The following is a 24,147-nucleotide window of genomic DNA, read 5'->3' as shown; positions in this document are numbered from 1 at the left end:
AAAGAGGTGACCTGGCTAACTAAAGCCACGTGGACATTTGCAAAGCCTTCCTGAAGATGTAGTTGATTGAAAGACTGTAGGAAGCACTAACCCTACTACTAATGACATGGTGCCGGGGAACAGGAGAGTAGAAACCTGGCTGGCAAAACGCTGAGCTGAAAGTCATTATCCTTTTGATTCTCAGGTTAGCAGCACTGAAAAATTTGGGCATTTCAAAGAATAGAAAAATAAGCAGTTTTCTGAGATGTTAGCATTATGCAACCTAGTAGATATTGATAAGAACTGTCTCTCCATCATTAATTACTCTTGAAGTTAGGGGGAAAATAATATTCAGGTACAATGTGGGGATAGTTCTGAAAATATTCACACCTTCCTTAACATGATATTTCCTTAATGAGATACGTTCTCAGTTATACCTGGATGATATATATTATGGTATTTGAGATGCATACATTCTTTGTAATAATGCCTACATAGTTTGATCTGTAGCTCAACCTCTGTGTTACAGAATAGAATCAGGAATAAGCTGTTCATGAATGGAAAGTGGGAGACTGGCAGAAAAAGAAGTGTTGGCTTTTTAAAATTATTTTTGTAAACATTCCCAGAAGCACTGACTACAGACATTCTAATAATTTGTACGAAAAAAATCTTCCTTCTTAAATTCATATTTAATACACTAAGCAATGACAACACAACATGCAAAATGAGCGGTGTGAGTATCAATAGTCAGCATGAATCACAGCATGTGGGAAAAAAAATCAATTAGTATCTCTCTCTGTGACACAAAATATCAAAGCAATTAAACACATTTGTCAAATGTGGAAAACATTCCATATTTTCAGAAATTCTACCCATTTCTCATGTTCACTTCATGCAGCCATTCATACAGAGAAATCATTTCTGAAATTATGAAACTGATTTGACATGACAGACATGTAAGGCTTAATTTAATATTAGACAAATAAAAAGCAAACACTACAGGAAGCAAGTATAAAGGCCAACTGTAATGAGAATAATATGTACAGTTTGGATGACAGAGAATATGGTAGTAAGAAAGGTGACTGTTGACAGAAAAACTACACTAACAAGAAGTCCTTGGAATCATAAAGGAAGAAGAACACATCATGTAGGGAAATACAGACTACTTCTCATCCTAGTGCTGTCAGCCTATATGACTCTTTATGATGATATTTATACACATTTCACCTGAACGTCATGTACAAACATACTGACCTGTTTTTTTTCTCTCTGAACTAAAAAAAGTTTGTCTGTGTTTCTTTTGGAGATGGGTGGCAGAAGAAGACCTATTTTTTAGAATAAATGATACTGTCAACTTGGATGATCTGCTTCATCTTAAACAAGGGCTTATCTTCCCTCCTTAACTGTCCAGAACAGGAAATGGTATTAGGAAAATGCATTCCTTCACAGGGGATGTCAGACCTCTCATGTGTAATTCACTGGAGGATTATTTCCTTTTTGATCATACAAGGGAGGCATGTCTAGAGACCCCATAATGATTCTGCTACTGCGTCAAAGGGAAGGGAGACAACAGGTTTACAGCAGTTCCTTCAAAGTGTCTGACACTGCAGAAACAAATCTGAATGAGACTTTTTAAGAAGAATTAACGTAACAGTGAAGCTAATAAAGCTGTAGCCAGCTAAACTTCATTTGTATAATCCTTTTTTCCTGAAAAATCTAGTAATTCAGCAGGACTAACCATATGCTTAATTATATGGTTACGTGATTTAATGGTTCAGGAGAAAGTCTGATCTACCAAGTTTGACATGAAATGCAGTTTTTGCAAACCCTACAAAGAAACTAATTTAGTGGAGGTGGTTTGTTTTTATAACACCCTTTAATTATAAAATTCATTAAATTTTCCATTTGGAAAACTTATGAAAGAAAATAGTTTATATTTTCTTTCTAGGGATAGAATTTTGTTGACTTTCAAGTGATCAGAACAATTGATTCTTCATTTGCTGAGTGTGTTTATGTTCTGTTATTTATGTAACTATTGTGTGATATCACTGCAGGTTACTATAGACACAAATATGCCAAAAATTATTGAAATAATTGATTACTTACATGGCAGGACATTTAAATATTAGACTATCTGTATTAAGTGAAGAATTAATCAGTTGTCTGACCATCCTTACTATATTGATGAAGGTAAGAACACTATACTAAGGAAAAAAGACAACACCTGTTTTGATAACCACTCTGTATTAAAAACTATCATTAAGCATAATGTAAACTTAAAAAGATTATTTCAAGATCTTGCAGTATCTATGCAACTAGCGCTAGGACAAGAGGACATAGCGTCAAGCTTCGCCAGGGGAGGTTCAGGTTAGATATTAGGAAGCATTTCTTCTCAGCAAGGGTCATTAGACATTGGAATGGGCTGCTCAGGGAGGTGGTGGAGTCACCACCTCTGGATGTGTTTAAGAAAAGACTGGATGTGGCACTTAGTGCCATGGTCTAGTTGACATGGTGGTGTCAGGGCAACGGTTGGACTTGATGATCCCAGAGGTCTCTTCCAACCTGATTGATTCTGTGATTCTGTGATTTGGATTAATTTGAAACTTAATGTAAGTTCGTGTTAAACTAAAAGGATATCTCAGAGACTCCACTGAATAAAAAGAAGAATTAAATGCTTTTTATAGGTGTCACAACAGCTCTTTATGATAAAGAGAGTGTGAATATAAAATTCAAGAATAAATAACTCAGTTCATATATAGTAGCAGATTTCAAGTTCATGAGATTAAGTAGATGCAACAGCTATCCACAAAAGTGTCAAGTCAATGAAAAGTAACAGCTGGTGGTATGTGAGTCCAGTGAAGTCTCTGAAAAGAATGTTTTTCAGCTTTAATGAGACTATAAGAAGAGCAGCATGCATTGCTCTGGATTTGAATATACTGTCGTACATTCTTATGCTCTTGATCACCCACACAGTCCTGCCATTAATCTGTTAACCGTCTTTTCAGCCATCATATATTCAAGCCAACACCAGTGTTTCCAAGAAAACAATGGCAGAATGCCACATCTAAAAAGTCACAGCATATCATCAACATGAAAAATTTTTCTTTGCAGCATTATTTCTGAAAAGCAGTAACACCACAGTATATTTCTATGTTTGTGGAGAATTCCAATCTGCAGAAGCACAGTGAGAGACTAAATTAAAATTGTTTTTTTCTAATAACTGCTATAGCACTGAAAGGTTGCTTTAACACAACAGAGCAAAATCAACTTTTAAATATTTCTAAAAGTTATGGTCTAAATAGTGGACTCGGCGTTGAATAGATTGGACAATAATTTTGCCTGTACCTTTGTACAACTAGTGATGTAAGAGCTATGATGTTGCCTCTATTTCTTTATTAAATGACTTGTATCTTTAAATTAAGTTGTTTTGGTTGTGTTTTTTTCTATTGGAAATTATTCCTTCAAAATCTCATGATAAATAATTATATTGGGTAAATAATGCATTTCTATTCAAATACTTCTGAAAGAATTTAGCAAACTAGTTTCACTCTGAAGCATAAAAGTTCAATGATCGATTTGGTAGAAGAGCAGGGAGAATAATACCATATTTGGATATTTTAATGCATTACAAAATTGTAACTTCACGAGAATTTGAATTAGGGAAAAAGAAAACCAAAACCATTTGCCAGCTTTGCTTAAAAGAACACAGATAAGCAAATAAAAGGGTCACAAGTTAGTAACTAAAACCTCTGTAACAAAATTTCTGTAACAAAAATATATAAGTACTTTTTCCTGCATTTACACCAACCTAAAAACAAAACCAAAAAAAAGTGCAATGTTTATATCAATAATATATATCAAATCCAAAACACAGGTGAATAAAAAGTGGTTGTTTATCAGCCTAGGAACCAATTGGAAAAATGTAAAATATTTAGAAATTGAATTTCCTATTTCAATAGCCACATTTAATAACTATGTACAATAATCATATGTGATCCTGATGGGCTTAGTATCAGAAGCTGATTAAATCCTTCAAGATTTTTTACAATAGTAAAAGTAGTTACAATAGTGTCAAATCCTTCTGTAAAAGAACTCTCTTGGCCTACATTTTAAAAACATTTAGATCACTGTAACTTGGAAGATTTTTTCCTCTCATCCTTTATGTACTTTTTGAACTGCATATGCCATTCACTGAATGACTTACTAGGTTCCTTTTATTCAAAGATTTAAAGTTCACTTCCTTTGTTTATAATTTTTCTTCATATGACACTAGCATGTTTGAGTAGTCCACATTATCTTGATTTCTAAAATACCAGTTCTGTAACCAAAATCTCATTACGGAAAGAGTAGGGAAAAAAATCTGGCCATTTTTTATAACACTTTTACAAATCCCCCAAAGACTTTGCTAATGTTTCCATTGCTTTCATTTAGTAGTATGATTTTAAGAACTGTGAGATACCATCCATAAAAAAGGCATTTGACACAAAGAAGGGAAGTATTGAAATGTCTGTTTTGCTTGAAAACTGTTGGACCAGTCTGCCATTCACCGTTTTGGATTTTGTGATTTAGTATTTCTGTTTTATTACTATTAAAGTTGGTAAATCGAGTAAGATTACGAAAATATAGAAGCAGCAAAGCTATGAAATTAATAGTGCCTTGAAATATGGCTGCATAGTATATGACCATTTAAATACATACAAGAATCTGGATTCAATGGAAGAAAGAATATTCTAATAGACGGAATAACACTATACCCACGCTACACATACAAATATATACTTATTTCTGGTAAGTTATCATATTAGCTAACAAATATTATACTACTACAAAGTCAGATCATGCTTAAAGCATACGCCAAGTCCACATTACATTGGACTTGGAGTAAAGTTAAGGAGCAAAGTTTCCTATAACTGAAATGGTAAAATATTGCATGTACATTCCAGACGCTTGTACGCAAATGGACACCTAAGTCCTCTTCTAGAAAGAAAAAGCACTCTGTAAGCACAGAAGAGTCTTCTGTTGATGTCTGTGAACATTAGTGTACAGATCTAATCCATCAGAAAGATTCTACTGTGATGTCTGATATTAAAAAAGAAAAATCTGTGACAGACACACAGTTAAGTCTGCTTATCTAGGCTTTCCATAGGCATTTTGAATCATCCAGAAAAGCAATGCTGCAGGGATATGTCTTGTACCAAGCTCAACTGCAAAGTCCAGAGTAGCATAACATAAAACAAAATAAAAAGTTCTCTGTAGAAAATACACTCAGCTGTTCAGTTTTCAGCAGAAGGCGGAAAGAGAAGGAAAAAACCTGCTAAAAATAATGAATAAAGGAAGACTCCATTACGCTTTCTGATTCCAGCATTTCATTCTAGTCCATCTTTCTTTCCTTTGTAAAGTCTTCTCAGAGATCTTTAAATATTTACCTTTTTTTAAAAAAAAAAACCGAATTTGATTGATGTAACAGCTCCCAAATGAGCTTTTAAGTCAAAAAAATCCTAAACTCTAAAGACAACTTAAAGGAAAGAAGCCAGAGAGTAGTGGTCAGCGGGACAGAGTCCAGTTGGAGGCCTGTGTCTAGCGGAGTTCCGCAAGGGTCGGTTCTGGGACCAGTTCTATTCAATATATTCATTAATGACTTGGATGAGGGATTAGAGTGCGCTGTCAGCAAGTTCGCTGATGACACAAAACTGGGAGGAGTGGCTGATGTGCCGGAAGGCTGCGCAGCCATTCAGAGAGACCTGGACAGGCTGGAGAGTTGGGCGGGGAGAAATTTAATGAAATATATCAAGGGCAAGTGTAGAGTCCTGCATCTGGGCAAGAACAACCCCATGTACCAGTACAAGTTGGGGGCAGACCTGTTGGAGAGCAGCGTAGGGGAAAGGGACCTGGGGGTCCTAGTGGACAACAGGATGACCATGAGCTAGCAGTGTGCCCTTGTGGCCAAGAAGGCCAATGGCATCCTGGGGTGTATTAGAAGGGGTGTGGTCAGCAGGTCAAGAGAGGTTCTCCTCCCCCTCTACTCTGCCCTGGTGAGGCCGCATCTGGAGTATTGTGTGCAGTTCTGGGCCCCTATGTTCAAGAAGGACAGGGAACTGCTAGAGAGAGTCCAGTGCAGAGCCACGAAGATGATTAAGGGAGTGGAACATCTCCCTTATGAGGAGAGGCTGAGGGAGCTGGGTCTCTTTAGCTTAGAGAAGAGGAGACTGAGGGGTGACCTCATTAATGTTTCTAAATATGTAAAGGGCAAGTGTCAAGAGGATGGAGCCAGGCTCTTCTCAGTGACATCCCTTGACAGGACAAGGGGCAATGGGTGCAAGCTGGAACACAGGAGGTTCCACTTAAATTTGAGGAAAAACTTCTTTACGGTGAGGGTGACTGAACACTGGAACAGGCTGCCCAGAGAGGTTGTGGAGTCTCCTTCTCTGGAGACATTCAAAACCCGCCTGGACGCGTTCCTGTGTGATATGGTCTAGGCAATCCTGCTCCGGCAGGGGGATTGGACTAGATGATCTTTCGAGGTCCCTTCCAATCCCTAACATTCTGTGACTCTGTGTGATTCTGTGAAACATTACTAAAACTCATAGCAAAGTCACAGTTCAATGTTCTACTAGCCATTAGAGTATAGAAATATAATTTTTACTGCCAGATAGCTATGGTTTTAGAGAATTTTGTTTTAACTTACATTATATACTCTGACCACACAATGACAGACATGATTTTAATTCCAGCAGAGAAGTATTTTACATTCCTTTTGAAAGGCTATCTTGTTTCTCATCTTCACTTTAAAACTGGCTATGAAAATCCATGTAATTTCCACCTTTTTCACTACCTTGAGTAGTGGCAGCGGATTTATCTGCTTGTTTCTGGATAACTCCAGAAGTACATTTCCTGTCTAAGGCTAAATCCTGACAGTGTACTTTGCTTTGAGGGTGGATGCTGAAATGCTTCATCCTAGTTTATTGGTAACTGAGGCTGACCACAGTGGTATGCCTTGCCATTATCTGTGGGAAACTGTCTGAGGAAAACAAACATTGCTAGACAAAACAAAACTGTAAGGAAACAAAAAAGAAAACATCCTAAAAGACTTAAACTAAGAGCAGTGCAGTGCTGGAATTGGTTTGAACATAATAGGGTCTGTCAAATGTTTTTCTATAAGACCATATGTTTAGAAACTATCATTGACCACTTAGTAAAAGATATATTAATCTAAAATGGGATTTAGACAGAATTAAGGCACCATTCTAAAAATGCAGAAAGTATATGACCACAGTTCAATACTCCAGAACAGCTAGCAATGATGGATTGCTGGTTTATCTGTTTTTTAAATGAGCTGGTTTTCATTCTCAGTCTTTTGAGAAATAATACTACATGTATTATCTCAGCCAGCTCGTAATACTAGGAATACTTGTTTGAACTTTACAACATTCAACAAAGACAAAGTCAGTGCTGCCCCTGGACAGGGCTGCAAGGGCACAAGCTGGTGGAAGGGACCTCCGAGCCTTGGAAAACACGAGCTGAGCACGAGCCAGCAGCGTGTCCTGTCTGCAGAGATGGCCAACAGTATCCTGGGAGGTACTCACAGAGGCACAGCCAGGACATCAAGGGGAGGGACTATCCCTCTCTGGTCAGCACTCATGAGATCCCATCTGGATACTCTGTTCAAATTTTGGGCCCCCAGCACAGGAAACAGGGAGAGCCCTCAAGGTGGTTGAGGTCTGGAGCTCTTGCTCTATGAGGAGAGGCTGAGGGACCAGGGCTTGTTAAGCCTGGAGGAAGAACGGTCTCAGGGGGAACTAACAGCAACCTGCTGGTACCTGTGAAGAGTTTATCAACAAGATGGAGTCAGACTTTGCAGTGGTGCATAGTGGGCAAATGAGAGACAACAAGCCCGAGGAGAAAAAAGAGTGGATGTAAGGAGAATCTTTCTCACCTTGAGGGCAGCCAACAGTGGAAGAGGCAGCCCAGAAAGGTCATGCAATCTCCATCCTTGGACATTTTCAAGATTCAGCTGGATGAAGCCGTAAGCAATCTCATCTGAGCAATTTTCCTCTGGTCCTATGATTTCAGAGTGAATGAAAACTAACAGCACATTTTTTCTACAGGTCTAAAATTGCCTGAGGAACATCTAAATTTTCAAATTACAATGCTGTGGAATCTGAATGCCCTACTTATTTGAAACAAACCCCGTGCTTCTTTCTGCATTTTGTTTTCCTAGTGAGGAGGTGCTAACCATTAAGACACTGTGACACCTAAATTGTAAGTGCTTAAGTTCTTCATTAGATCTACCCTTAGTCCTAGTTGCATGTAGACTTTATGTCATTCGTGTAAAGGTTTTATCCAGAGGGGAAAAAAAAATCTTATTTTTGCTGTCATTGGCAATTTAAAAAGTAGATTTGCAGAGTAACTTGTGCATTAATGTCAGGCCTTAGGGATATTTATATGAACTCTTTAAATTAAACCCTTCAAATGAACTTGCTAATCCTATAGAACTGACAACCATGCATTCAGCTAAGTTTATTATTCACGTCATAATGATTTATGGACATTTTAACAAGTTACAGCCCATGCGTTGTGTTGTCATCTCGTTTTGAAGATTGGTTATTTGGATTAGCTATGCAAGTGTATGGATATTTCTTATAAGATGCTTAGCATAAGACATCCTTTAACTCAGGACTTCGTCCAGCTGTTTGATCAGAGACCATGTTTCTGCAGACAGCTGATCTCTAAACTGCAGCTTTTTCTTCAGACAAAGTGAAGGGATGCTCCTTACACAGCTTACTTCTATTATTTTTATTATTATTATTCCTATAAACCTGTAAACCAACATTACTTCAGCATTATAAATTCAAATGCAAGCTATGTAATTTTAAACAAGATTTTCTCTAAGAGGATTTGTAATAAGTAGCTTGTTAAACTGTCTGGGAAGTTTAACTGACAAACCTAAGAGCTCTTGTTAGCAGTTAATTCTTTTGAAAGAAGTAAAATAAGGTATGGATTTGCAAGACAGGCAAACAGAGGAAGACAGGCACAAAAAGAAAATGCTTAACAATGGTACATTTAGGGACCAATCTAAATTTAAACTGTATAAACTGTGACAATGAAATGTGTCTTACAGTTAACACTAAACATGAGTGATGAATACTGTATTTGTTATCAGAATATCTAGACAGACTAAAAGTTCCAAGGTACCTAATGCAGATACAACAAAAACATTTATAAAAATTATCATTTTAGTTTTCACCTAAGTCTTCCTCTTCTTTTTTTTTTTTTTTATTTAAATTCACAGCAGCTAGTGGAAGTGCATTTAAAATTTCTGATATTTTATGTCCTTCTGTAGCAAGGCATACTCACTAGCTAATGGGCAAGAGAGCAGAACACACCCTGCTGAGACAGAAGAATTTCTCCTCTGACTCCTCTGGGGCCTGAGAATCTCCAGCCCAGCAACCTCCCTCACCCACTCCTGCCCCTACTTGTGAAATGCAGCCCTGACTCTGTGCTGGGATGAGGGGGAAGTGCCATTGTTCTTTAATGAATGTTGCTAGTTTGTATGTGTGTTTAATGATACAGAGAGAACTGAAAACAAGAAAATTCTGCCGTTATTTATATAGTAGTTGCTCATGTTGAGTGACATTATACTACAGCAACTGTCCTTTCAAACCATTTCAGAGAGCACACAGTGCTTACTGAAGATACTATCTTACAAACTTCTCCTTTGCCATTCACAATACTGCAGGCCCCATAGTGAAATAAAATTCTTTTCCTAACAGCAGGCACTGAAATAGAAAAGCGTTATGAAAATACTCTACATGTCACATCAGCCTTTTAATGCAACAAGCATCAAACCAAAAGAACCGTCATATGGAAAGAGAGAGAACCAGAGAGCCTTCTAGCCCTCAGCACATCACCAGCTTTATTGGATCTGGCTTGGATGGAGTTAACTTTCTTCACAGCAGCCAGTATGGTGCTCTGCTTTGGATTTGTGACTCAAACAGTGTTGATAACATACCAGTGTTTTGGCTGTTGCTGAACAGTGCTTGCACAGAGTCAAGGCTTTCTCTTTTTCCCACTCTGCTCCCTCAGCAACTATGCTGGTGTGAGCAAGAGACTGGGAGGGGACACAGCCAGGATAGCTGACCCCAACTGATTAAAGGGATATTCTGTACCATATGTCATTGAGCCCAGCAATAAAAGCTCAAAGAAAGGAGACAGAAGCAGGGATGTTGATGGTTACAGCATTTTCCTCCAAGTAACTGCTATGCAGGCTGAGGCCCTGCTTTCCAGGAAGTGTCTAAACATCTGCCTGTCGATGGGAAGCTGTAAATAATTCTTTCTTTGCTTTGCTTGCACATGTAGCTTTTGTTCCACTTATTAAACTGTTTTTACCTCAATCTTATTGCCTTCCTTTTTTTTTTTGTTCTCCCCAGCCCACAAGGGAAAGGAGTGACCGAGTGGTCATGTGGGTGTTTGGCCGTTGGGTGGGGTCAGCCCACCAAACCCAAAGGCCAAGAGGCCCACCGTTTAATGATCTCTGTTACTGAGATATGGATTGAAGCAGACTCACAAGAGAAATGTCATCCACATAGGAAACATCCAAACTGAAGACTACAGGTTCATAATGAGCAGAGTTAAAAATCTGGATTTCTTTTCCACCATTAAAATCTAAGGTCTTTTCAGATATACAGTTGCTTCAAAATGATGTAGGCCTGCAGACATCCCTTACATCCCTGCTATACTAAATAGCATATCTGCTGAGATCGTTGTTCCTTCATTGTGCAAAGAAATAGTGGCAGTAAATTGTCACATAATTTACATCATTAGTGATAATTTGGTTACAAAAGAATTTAAGTGCTATAAATTTGATATAATCTACCACGACTAAAGAAGGAAGCCAGCTGTGACTGAAGAAGTCACAATGGTCTTCTCTTCTCAGTCTGGAGAAGAGAAGACTGAGAGGGGATCTTATCAACACTTACAAATACCTTAGGGGCAGGTGTCAAGAGGATGGGGCCAGACTCTTCGCAGTGTTACCGAATGACAGGACAAGGGGCAATGGGCACAAACTGAAACATGGGAAATTCCATCTCAATACGAGGAAAAACTTCTTTACTTTTGTGGGTGGTAGAACACTGTAACAGGCTGCCCAGGGAGGTTGTGGAGTCTCCTTCTCTGGAGATATTCAAGACCCGCCTGGACACGACCCTGTGCAATGTGCTCTAGGTGAACCTGCTTTGGCAGGGTGTTGGATTGGATGATCTCCAGAGGTCCCTTCCAACCCTAACCATTCTTTGATTCTGTGAAGCCAAATATAACATCACAGAAGTGCACTGCACTCCGAAGTGGAGAATATCTTACCTTTCCCAGTAAAACACTGAAGCTGTTGCCAGACTATGCAGCCAGAGAATTCTTCACTTTTGGTTCAATATCAACTTATTAGTCCCAAAGGAAAGATGATTAATGGCCAGTCATACCCTCAGAGGAGAGAAGAAAATGAAAGGTGTCAAAGTTAACTAGATCTGCCCTACCAATCTGATTAATTCCATTTCCCGCTAGCACAAAACGCCAATGTTGTTACAGGCAAGCTGAGTTAACTTGTCTGAGGCTGTGAGACAACATGTCTACATAGCTCTCAATAGGAAGGATGAAGTATACTCAAGAAAGGAAGACAGAGAAGTGCAGGAAGTGAGGACTCTGCTTTCTTGACTAGTCCAAAATGTGAAGTGGAATTTGAAGCAGAAGAGGTGAAGGACAGAAGCTTCCTCTGTGTGTGTCTGGTCTGCATCTCTCACTTAAGTCTTTACTTGTTTACTCCAAAATTGGGATGTTTTGTTTAGGTATGCCTTATATATAACCCACATGTCTTCTTTCTAAGTCCATCTTGTTGCTATTCAGTGGTTGCATGCTATTTCATTGCCTTTTTATGGCTAGGGAGGGCAACTCTACTCTTCTGTGTTATAATCCTTCTCAAACAATTTTCACTGAAGAAGTAAATATGAGAAGAAGGCATAAGAAGTGAAGCCACTGAGCGGCTATCTTCCAAATAACATTATAGATTTCACCTGGACAAGAAAATATAGGAAGATTTTGCTTTGATGCTGCACATAACATCTAAATAGAGAATAAAGCAGAGGTAAATCTCTTCATCTTCTGCACTTAACGCAACGCGCAGTTGGAGACTAAAATGAAAAGTAAAAATTAATAATGCATACATTTATTTTGTTAATGTACACCTAATAAGTGAAATTCCTATCTATCAGTGCTATTAATTGAAGTTGTCTACACATTAATGAAGACGAAAAATTTGAAATGTTTTTTGACATAGTCATGAACACTTTAGAGTCAGCTTTCAAACTCTGCATAACTGCATTTTTCAAGAAGGAAAATACCAGTTATTTCACTGTTTAAAATCATCTAATTTGTAGTCCTTTTCAACAGAGAGAAGTAAAAAGAGAACTGACCAGCAGCACAGAAATTAATAATTAATTCAGCTTATTTCTATTATTTACCATTGCAGCTATGAGTATTCATCACCACAGTATCTGAGCATCTTAGAAACATCATTGAATTATGCCTCAGTCCACCAACTTCTAGGGAGTTTCTGTTATTCCTGTCTTACATTTCTGGAAGCCAATGCACACAGAGATCGATAGACTGATTTTTCAGAGGCACTTAGGATCTGACTTTCCTACCCATTCATTTCATTTGAGATTGCAAACCACGGGTCATTATTTTTTCTCCTATGACTTAAGGACTTTGAAAGTGCCATTTATAAGAAACTTCCTGACTTGAGATAAATTTCCATATACATTTTGGAAGCTAACTTTGCCAAAGTATGAGGATGGAAAACATTGAAAGCACCAGAGAACTTATGTATTAACTTCCAGCTGGTAGCTGATATCTTGATAGCTGTTGAAGCAGTCAGAAACAGGGAATAAAAAACGAAAACAGAATTAAGCCTTTCGATTGTTTCCATCCCCTTTTTCTTTTTTTTTTTTTTCATTTGGAAAAACATGGTTTCTTGCCTGTCCAATAAGAAATGTTTCATATGGCATAGCAAGCAATGCTTATGGCTGAGGGATAGGGCTTAGAAATTCGTAAGAACAAATGAAACTACGACAACCTTGTAACTAAAGTATCAGTTACAGATGCCACTGTAAATGACCCTTATTCTCACAATATATTGCATTTACTTTAAACACCTTGATCACATAATCTGGTTCTTATCAGATAACTGATATTTCTGGATCCACTGATGCTCAGTCACCATAATATAGTTGATAAATGAGGCAAAGATACACTTCTCCATTGTTTTTCACGAACTGAGATGATATGCAATCTAATGCAAAAGAAGGACAATGGGGGGAGCTAGAGAACAAGAAAGCCAAGAATATCTTTTCCATTCCTTTCACAAAATATCCAGCTCAAAGTTCAATACCTTTGTAGGAAATGTATCAAAAAATCCTCTGCTCCTTTTTTCTAGGCATAAATAAAGTTGCAAAGCATATAAACATGACTCCAGGCTTCTATTTTTTTTCATTAAGTGCAATTCCAGTAAAACTGAAATTCTGCTTGCACAGTAGGATGCACTGGCAATTCAGGATTGTGATTCTAAAATAAAATTACATCGCTGTCAAAGCACAAATCTGCAAATCTCATTTCTTCTGGTTTTGTCAGAATTAGACACAGAAATATATATGAGTAATATGTCGCCTTACACCATTGCTTCATAAAGAATGATGTCCGATTAGAAAACAAGCACCTCAGCAATTTCTCCTTTTGCTTTATTGATACTGCATTTACTGTATAAGTACTTGGGTATTCAGTTGGTCTAAATGAATGCAAGTGCATTGATTTCAAAGGAACTACAGCTAAGATAATGCATAGATTGAGGCATTATCTTTGGGGAACTGAGGACCTGACGAAAGAACATTTCGGACCACAATTGCACGTACCATTTCAGTATGTACAAATAGCTACACACCATGATATGCGCTGACTTTAGATTGTTTAAAACAAAAAAAAAAACACTGAAACAATCAGAAAACGAGACAGAGCTTATAAGTCTTTTGCAGAAAGCCTAATGTCTTCTGGTTTAAGACAGCCTGAACATGATTTTATTTCCAGGTCTTATTAGAGAATTATATCTTACCTAAAAGCCTCATATATTTTTAAGATTGTATTTCCACAAGCAAAAAACCTAAATATAAATAATCCTTTGATTCTAGTTACAGCAACGAAACCATCTAGGAGGTAGAAGTGATTTCTATTTACAGGTCAAATTGCAGTAATTCGTATTAACCACCAAATACGTTAGATGACATAGAAACACACAGAAAAATCTAAAGTTTGTTCAAAGTTTGATGCTGTCTTACACCCTTCAAAATGGAATTATTTACCTAAGTGAGACTCAATCTAGAAGTTATAATGAAGATAAAATTAAGCAGAGTAACTATGTATATAATGTTCTACTCTTTCTGCTTTTGCATATGGAAGGACTAGAGGTAAAAGGCAGAACCGAGAAAAACTGTGATCCTGGTTGCATAGCTGAAAATATAGCAGTGATACCCCACCATAGTGGATTAACACTCATACTTATTTAGCCTAACTTCAGAACAGACTCTAGGCAGGGAAGCTGCACAAGCTGTAATTTATTGCAAAAACTACTGTTACAACATGATTGTAACAGACAAATATAAGCCTCAGTCATCAAGTATTCAACTACTTTGAAGACTGCAGTCTTCAATAATGCAAAGCCACAAGATTCTTACTTCTCATTAGCAATAGTTAACGCTTTGAAAAGGATTCGTAAGATTTAATAAAAAAATGCAAACTGAAATTAATATTAGCTTTGAAAATGTATTGTATTTCCATTACGTACCTCTAGAAGGAAGAGAAAAGGGTATATTGTGAAAATGTAAGCAAACAATTTACTACCAGACAGTAAAATACTTAACATTTGTGCAAACATAAACAAGAAGATCGCAGGGTACAGTGGAAAGATCAAGAAGTGATTCCTGTCTATTCTCTCCACACCTCTCACAATGTTGCACAGTGTCTGTTAAAACCATGGTGCAGCATTCTGTCATCCCATGTACTATTAAAGATGTTTAAGAAAGAGCAGGTGGAGAACTGAGCTATCAAAAGATGATAAATCCAGTTTATTTGTACATTGTTAAAGATGGAGGAACAAAAGCACTACATAAATATTGCAAAATGTTTCCTATTCTCAGATAAGCATATCTGTTACAAATGTGGTCTCATGTGATTTCATATTTGGACTTTGTACTGAAGGCATCCAGATGGTGTAGTAAAAGAGTGTTCCAAAAACCATAACTGGCATCCTTGCTGGCAGTGACAGCTACATTAAGTTGTTATTTCCTTATTCTTCAACAAACAAAGAGAGTTTTGTGACAAGGCTGGAGAAAATGAGAGTCTTTAAGAATTTATGACATGGTAATCTTCACCTTTTTTCATCCAGCTGAGAATGTCCCCTTTGGAGTTAGTGAGTAGTTGTTGCTACGCACTGTCCTTTTCTTTACCTTCCCATTTCATAAGCGCAGTTTCTGAATCTATCTGCTCACAAAGAGACATTCCTTCAGTCAGGATAAGGAAAAAAATGGGCATGATTACACCCCTAGACATATATCCTTCCTTTTATTACATCCCTTCATTTTAACTTCACTAGAATCATTATTATTGCCTCATAAAACATGGCAATGGTACCATTATTGCTCCTACTCTACAAATGTAGTTGTTGATAGCACAGAGAATAATGAAGACATAGATTTCAACATACTAAAATCAATTGGAAATGCTTTCAGGTTAGCTGAGAAGCATGTAAATTTTTAGACCAGTTATGGACCAGTTTCAAAGCTGGCTGCAAACACTAGAAGGTCATCCACCCATATCCCTGGGTTTTTTAACTTGACCTTGGTAACTGAATTATGTTTTCAGCAGTATGAACAAACAAGAAGTTTGGATTTGAAGTCTCACTTCAATTTTTGGAGAACTCCAAACCTTTTATGTATAGATTTTTGTAAAACTGTACAAATGTCTTAATAATATAGTGCATATGAGAATAAGACTAGATATATTTTATGACCGGCATATGAAATTTTATTTACATACTACAAATTTGAGTGGCCATGTGTATCCTATATGTATCCATGACCAGGTCTAAACTTCATGGCTTTTTATATACTTTGAGTTCTACTATGGATACTATAGTGTAACACAAAAAAACCCTAATGGCAGTAAAAGTGCTACATCAACTTATGATCACTACACTTGACTGACAGATAAGTCACTGAGTTAGCACACTACCCTCAACTAAGACACATATGAAATACGCCTTATTCAGTGGCAGCCTCATTGCCACGTTCAATATGCTTGCCAGGTTCTGCTTAACATTATTCTATAACCAAAGTAGCAAAAGTTATGGGAAAAGTTGAGATTTGTTGGCAAAAGTATCAAGTAATAACTGTACAATACTCATACCTATGTATGACTCAACGTCAGTGACATGAGAACAGTTTTTAATCTTGGTTACATGATGTTTGTCATCGAAATAAGCTGCCTGCTACTCAATGGTATTAACCAGTTTGTCTACAAAATCCTATTTTTCTATAAAAAGCTCTTTTTAATGCTAAAAGGAGATCAATTTTTTTTTGAATCTTCAATGTGAACACTAGCAATATTTACTTAAAGACAAATAAAAAACTTTCTGACCTTGGTTATACTTCCTAATGAAGCAAAAAAAGGGCACAGACCCAATTTTCTTCTCTGAGTCACCTTTAAGTAATTGTGTTCGATCAACATATCTTTTTTTCTGAGCTGCGTAAATTAGAACTGGCTTCCTTCTTATTTCATTAATTGATATTAAAATGATTATTTTCCTAACCTTGAATAGCATAATAAGCCTTAAACATGGGTTAAAGCCTACCTGGTCCTGCCAAGGACAAATTTAGAGAAGCAGAAGAAGAAAACTTAATTCCTGTGGAATGAGGGTCCATGCAGGCTCTGATAAAGCATAGTCAAGCAGAGCACCAGAAGAGCAAATACCTCGTCAGAGGAGATCCTGTTATGTGCATCTGCTAATTCATGTCTATCTCAGCACTGCAAGGATCAGTTTGTCAGAAAGCATGGAAATACATATTGTAATTGCACCTGGAGCAAATCATGTTATTACGAAAAAATAAGACCCCATTTGGTAACTTTTCAGATTGTACCATGTTTCTGAATATATCACAATCACCAAATACCTGATATTTGATCTGTTCTGCACACTCCATCCATTACTGCTTACTGATACGAAGAAGCAATGTTAGGAGGGACATACTGTATTCTAGTAGCAGAATTTTATGGTAAACCCTTTACTTCAGTAACAGACAGCAATTTTTTTAGTTATTCCGTAAAGCACAATGTCACAGATTGCTGTTGGCAAATCACAGTCAGATGTTTGTATTCTTACTCAGATGACATCAGTTCTTTATTCCATGAGTAATTCCACTGAAACTGATGAAACCACACCTTGGCTGAAGTGCTTCTCAGTCTGAGTATGAGAATCTGGTCCTAATTTCTTCCATCTGCTCTTCCAGTGCTTCAGATTATGAAGTGTACATAACAAAATTCAGAAAACTTAAGCAAAAGCAAGAGGCAGAAACCAGTAATAACTAAGGGATTTTGAAGCAGGTGACATAAATTTCTCATCTGAAAGAGGTAAAAGTCACTACCTGTTCAGCTGACACACACCAAAATATTTTCTCTAAGCAAATGCACCTGTTTTGTGTCTTACCAAATTAGTCTGTCAAATTGAATCCTTTGGGAAAGTTATATATATTGGCAGTGAAATAATGTTCTAATCACTTATTAAAGTCAGGCCTTTTTATTTAACCAGTGCTATTTACCACATTCTGTAGATGTTCATCCACATTCTGATGTACACCTGAGTGATAGCTTTACTCTCACTTGACATTAGCTTATACAGCTATAAAATAGAAGTATTCTACTCCTAGAAATTCAGTGAATAAGGAAATTAAATCTTGGCTATATGACCTATTCATCATTTTGGTCTGAAGGAAGCAAACTGAACAATACACAAGTTTGAATACAACAGTCAGATGTTTCAAGACAACCTTTTTTTGCAAAGAAAACAGGAGGAGTAACAATTTAACTTGAAAAAAAATGAAGTGTTTTTTTTTCCTGCCACTGTATCAGGTAATTTAATTCATGCTTACCGAGATGCGTTCTTTTAAAATCAATATATTCGCATCCATCTCAGGCTAAGATGATCACCTGGAATTGTGAACTTACCACACAAATATTTATCTTCTCATTTATGTTGATGTCTTTAAAGCCCAGGAGTATGAGGATAAAAGCTTTACTGTTATTGTTAGAAAAGGCTGTAAATCAGAAGAGAATACTAAGTGATGGATTAGCTAGGATTAATACCTAGTCAGGGAAGACACGAAGTGTTGACACATCAAGAAGTACATCCATGTTAAAAGATATTTTTGCTTCACATAATGTTCTTTGAACCTATCAACCATCAGGTCTCCCTGAACTGGACCACTGACTGAACAGTGATGCTGAAGAAAGGACAAAGGATATTACACATACAGGCAGCTTTTCTGAATACTTTTAGGAACATCCTTATTCCACTAGAAGTAAACAAATGCATCTGCTGGGCTTTTTAGGATTTTTTTTCGTTTGAGTAAAAAATAACTAGTACTTTTGGAATGCAAATAGTGAGAAGACTTACCAAAAGTCAGCAGAATTGGCCTAAGCAGACTTTTAGAATGGATCTGTGTAATCTGCAATTATTTGAGATGCAAATTTCTTGAATTTACAAATCCCTCACATTGTACCAAGTGCATCTTTAACAGTGCTATTTATACACTATTAATTACAATGTAAGTCACCTGGAAACAACTAGCATAAATGGAATTATTTCCTAAACTGAAACAACATTTAAAATGTCCGTGTCTAATTTTATAGAAACCAGATAGTTCAAGACATATGTCTCCATATTCTGTGTTTTCAGGTTTGATTTTGTGACTCTCTAATCAAATAACTTACTTTTATGTAGAAGCTGTGCCTCAAAGCCTGATCCACTCAGTTCCACTCAAAAGCATTCTGTCATTCTTCATCACATGCTGTAGAGGCTGGCACATGTTCCCTAATAAAGTCTATCCCAAACAAACTGGAAGAGCCTATTTTAACTAAGCCCTTTACTGAAAAACGAAACAAAAAAACTACGACCACCCTTGCCAAGAGTACCAATATCATGTCAAAAAGCTTCAACAACTGTATTACAGATATGTAGATAATTTGTTTCACTGATAAAGAAATGTTCCCTTCCACTGTATTTCTGAGTTCTCTCCTGCTTTCCCTTTTATTCCTACCTCAAACCCAAATCTGATTTTTCTTCAGGGTCTAAATAACTTCTAAATCCTAGCACTGAGACTTGCCTCTGACATTTTTTTTTATTTTCTAAGTATCTGCTTCCTTTGCAAACATCTCACTTCCCAATTAAAACTGTTTCCTTGAACTTCTAAGCTGCATGATCTCTCAGCCCTCAAATGATTTTTCTCATATCTTATTTTTTACTTTGTTTCTAGTCCTGGCCTATCTCCAGCCAAATTCTTTAAAACAAGATCAAATCCATCTATCAAACCAGAAAATGGCAAAGAATTTGTGTTCAATGTTGTGTATCAGTGTCCCTCCCACTCTTCCTCTGTTACTATTGTACACTGTCTGTTGACATCTTTTAGGTATCACAGGTGCTCAGATTGCTTGAGAGAAACTGTTAAATGTTTTACTTTGGGTATAATATAAGATATCACATGATCTTTTTTATTACCATAGCAAAAAAAAAAGTAGTGAAAATCACGCAAACGGGCACTGAAAATATGTATCAGATTTGAAGATGCAAAACGTTTACAGAGAATCTTTTAAGGGCAAGAGACAGGCTAACCATTTCTAGATCTGAATACAAATGGACTTCAGAGGTATTTGATATCCAAACCCAAACTGTATCAAAAGTTTCCGGGTACACAACTGTCTTATTAAGAACGAAAAAATACTGTTTCTAGTTACAGTGTTTCTCTTTCAAACAATCAAAATCCCTATTTCTGTCCAAATTCTATACACATACAGATACATCGCTGCCTAACCTCAGGCACACAGCCTGTGTGATGGAGGCACGAGCCTGTGTTCCAAGTACATTCAAAGAGGCATGCTAATGAGGCCTCTAATTCAGACACATACACTACATGGTGTAAATTGGACAATAAGAATTTCACCCACACCAGCAATGGAACTATTTTTCAGGCAGATATTATGTAGAACAATGGCAGAATCTGACTTACAACATACAGTAATTGTAGCAGGTCTACGATACTCTGTACTAAACCATAATACAGGCATATTACAGGCATATTATTTAGAAAGTGAAAAGATTACCTAAACAGAATTAGCAATTGCAGGAGAAAATGTGTCAAGTCTAATGAGTATTTTTTCTTCAGAACACTGTGAATGTTCTGAAAGTTGCATTAAATATTGATTTACTTCTGAGTATCAGCATTCAGTCCTTCCATTTTGTGCCTCATCCTGTGAGGAGCTCAGTAGTTTCTTTAAAGTGCTGTTACTTTTACTGGATCAGGCTTAGGGTACACAGCGCTTCTCAGAAATCTTTTTTTTTTTTTAAATGTTTGAGACTCATTATGAGATAAACTAACACATACAAACTTTATTCCATTGTTCTAACCCTTCAAATGAAAAATGTACTTCCCATGACAAAATGACCTTTGAACTATTCCCGTTAGAAGACAGATAGCTTGCCATTCTCCAAGCAGCCGGATGCTTTGAAAAATACTCTGCAGACTTTAATTGCTCTGCAAGAAACAAAGATGACTCAAGCACAATTATTTACTAACACTTCATTTTAGCCACAATTTTATTGATGGATTGTTGATATGTACTATGTATTCAGAGAAACTGGGTATATTAACTTAAAGTGCTTTATCTGTTAGCATTTATGCAAGCAAAATACTCGATGTTCATATAAAGCAAACACAAAAGACAAATACACAAAGTAAAAATGAATGAATTTTCAAGGTAGAGCAGTCTCATAAGTTTTGCAATTGTTGAATTCTGTCACTAAATCACTTCAGTAATTAATACTGATTAATACTGATCAATACTTCTTTACACAGTAACTGGAACATCCCGTATTTTAAATTCACAAAGGACCAGCCCAAGTATAAATACACTTAATTTTTTAATGAAATTTGCAGCTCTGCTCATGTAATCAGTCAAGGGCTACTCCCAGGCCTGCATGTATGAGGAAAACCTATGTAAAGCTCGAGCTCAATTTGCAGGATTTGCACAATGCATTTAACATTGGAGTTTTATTGGCAGAAATCTATTTGCTGTATCAAGTGCTACCAACTTTCTTTAGTGTAATTCTACTTCAGTTCTACTGTGTTGTATATGGTTTCCATTTAACTTTCTAGCTGGTGTGAAATGGGGATTTTGTTACCAGCATAGGAAAGGAAGGCCTATCAACCATCTCAGGTATGGATAAGGCATACGGTGTGAGAAAATTATTTGGGGGACAAAGGAAATGCCAGGTTAATGGTTGGACTTGATGATCTTAAAGGTCCTTTCCAAACAAGATGATTCTATGAATTCTATGGAGTGAGTAAGTGGAGATCTGAGAAGGTGATTGGAAATAAATATGGAAGAAGGGTCCCAAAATGCAAGTAAACAGGATTCATTAATATGGAATGACTGAGTAGACCTAACAGAGATGTCTACCTGTCCTTGTCAAACTTCATGTTTGTGCCATTACAGTACTAGGGTCTGACAGACAATTCCAGGACACAAAGTTTAAAGATCCAGTAGCAACAGTTTGCTGAAAAAGCCATTGAAAAATTAGAGGTAATTCAGCAGGAGTTTTTGCTCCATTGTGTGAGGTTTTTCAGAAAATATCTGTTATTTACCATATAATTATATGCAGTTACAACTTAGGGCATTTAATTTTCTAAAATTTGATATATACCGCTTAATTCTTCACGGTCTAAGACACAGCAGGTGAAAAGATAAATAACATAGGCCATGACTATACTTCTTTTTTGGGTAGGAAAAAAAATCAGTTTAAAAACTTAAGTCATCTTCCATCTTTAGATTCTCTTTAGGGCAATGTAATGGAAAGAACTGGACAATTAGCTGTAGTGAGTGCTATTGTGTCAACAGTGTCACACTTGCCATCATGAGACACTTCCTAGAAATCCAGAGGTAACAATGAAAAGTTTTGAGTCACGAGTTTGTTATTTTATGTTTGATACTGTGTTACGTGAATTTTATTGATGTTTATTTTCAGCTCCTTTTTTAGACTGGCTAATAAAAACTGCTGTTAATACAACGCTGTGGCTCTCTATGGAGTGCTTTGCTTGAACTTGAATATTGCCTGCAAGTAAACTCTGTATTGCCAGAAAACCCCATTTGAAACTAACAAGGCGAGAGATGAACTGATATCACTGTCCTACATCATAACAAATTCCTAAGAGCATTTTACCGTGATTCTTCCTACCTTCTGCTAAGAGTTTGTGTACCGAAACTAGAAAGTAATCATTTGTGATATACTAACTGATTATCCTTGAGCAGATCTATGCCTGCATTCATACTCTGTCCAAAAAATGCAACTAATAACAGGGTTAGAATAAAGCTCAGTCCTTAGTAGTTTATAGCAGATATGGGAAGAAAGCACAATGCAATGGTCTAAACTTTGGAAGACAGTCCTGTTTCTGGTATCATGAAGCCCAGCCTTTACATGAGGCAGTAGTCTTCAGTAAGACTCCTACCTGAGAAAGATTCTGGGGTTTTGTTCTGTGCTCATATAGCTTGATAAAATTGTCATCAACAGTAAAGCTCCCCGACAGTACAGTAACATTAAAAAACATCTATATGAAGAACTGTAATATAAGGCATTTTAATATTTTGCACTCATTTTACTACAGACTTAAAATACACAACAAATATCAGGAGGTTTTTCTGCTTAGTATGAAACAGTTGTAGAAAGTACAGAATCAGGTGACTGCATTTTTGCTCTTTGTATAAAAAATATTTCAGGACCGCCATCATTCACAGCAGTATTAGGTTAATCTGATTCTAGTTAGGCAGAGTAAGAATAACCCCTAACTTACTGTTCTAAAACCAGATATTGGTATACATTTGAAGCAACAATAAAGAGAGAGAAAAATCTGGCTCGCGGTGCAAGTATTCTATAATTATTTTTTATTTAATTTGACCTGAATAAAATAGCCTTACCAAATTGATTTTGCATTTTATATGATTGCTATAACCTGCCTTCTGTTTTTGTATTCACGTAGAATACTTCTATCAGATATAAAGGAGACAGCCCAGGATGCTGTTGGCTACCTTTGCCACAAAGGCACATTGCTGACTCATGCTCAACCTGTTGTCCACTAGGACCTCCAGGTCCTTCTCTGCACAGCTGCTTTCCAGCTGATTGGCCCCCAGCATGTACTTGTGCAGTGGGTTGTTCCTCCCCAGGTGCAGAACTCCACACTTCTCTTTGTTGAACTCCATGAAGCTGCTGTCTGCCCATTTCTCCAGCCTGTTGAGGTCCCTCTAAATGGCAGCACAGCCATCTGGTGTATCAGCCACTCTCAATTTTGTTACATATGCAAACTTGCTGAGGGTGCACAGGGTCACATCATACAGTTCATTATAAAGAGGTTAAACAGTATGGGACCCGGTATTGACCCTGGGGGTACACTACTAGGGACTGGCCTCGAGCTGGACTCTATGCCACTGATCGCAGCCTTCTGAGCCTGGCAGTTCAGGCAGTTTTCAGTTCATCTCACTACTCCATCCATATTTTATCAGCTTATCTATGAGGATGTTATGGGAGACATTGTCAAAAGCCTGACTAAATCCAAAGTAAACAATATCCACTGATCTGCCCTCATCTACCAAGCTAGTCATCTCACTTTAGAAAGCTACCAGGTTGGTTAAGCACAATCTCCCCTTTGTAAATTCATGCTGAATACTGCCAATCACTTTCTCATCCTTCCTGTGTCTGGAAATGGTTTCCAGGATTATTTGCTCCATTTTCTTCCTAGGAATTGAAATGAGCCTGAC

Source organism: Nyctibius grandis, chromosome 3, assembly GCF_013368605.1.
Source record: "Nyctibius grandis isolate bNycGra1 chromosome 3, bNycGra1.pri, whole genome shotgun sequence".
Taxonomy (NCBI): domain Eukaryota; kingdom Metazoa; phylum Chordata; class Aves; order Nyctibiiformes; family Nyctibiidae; genus Nyctibius; species Nyctibius grandis.
Note: the sequence above shows the minus strand (reverse complement) of the source record.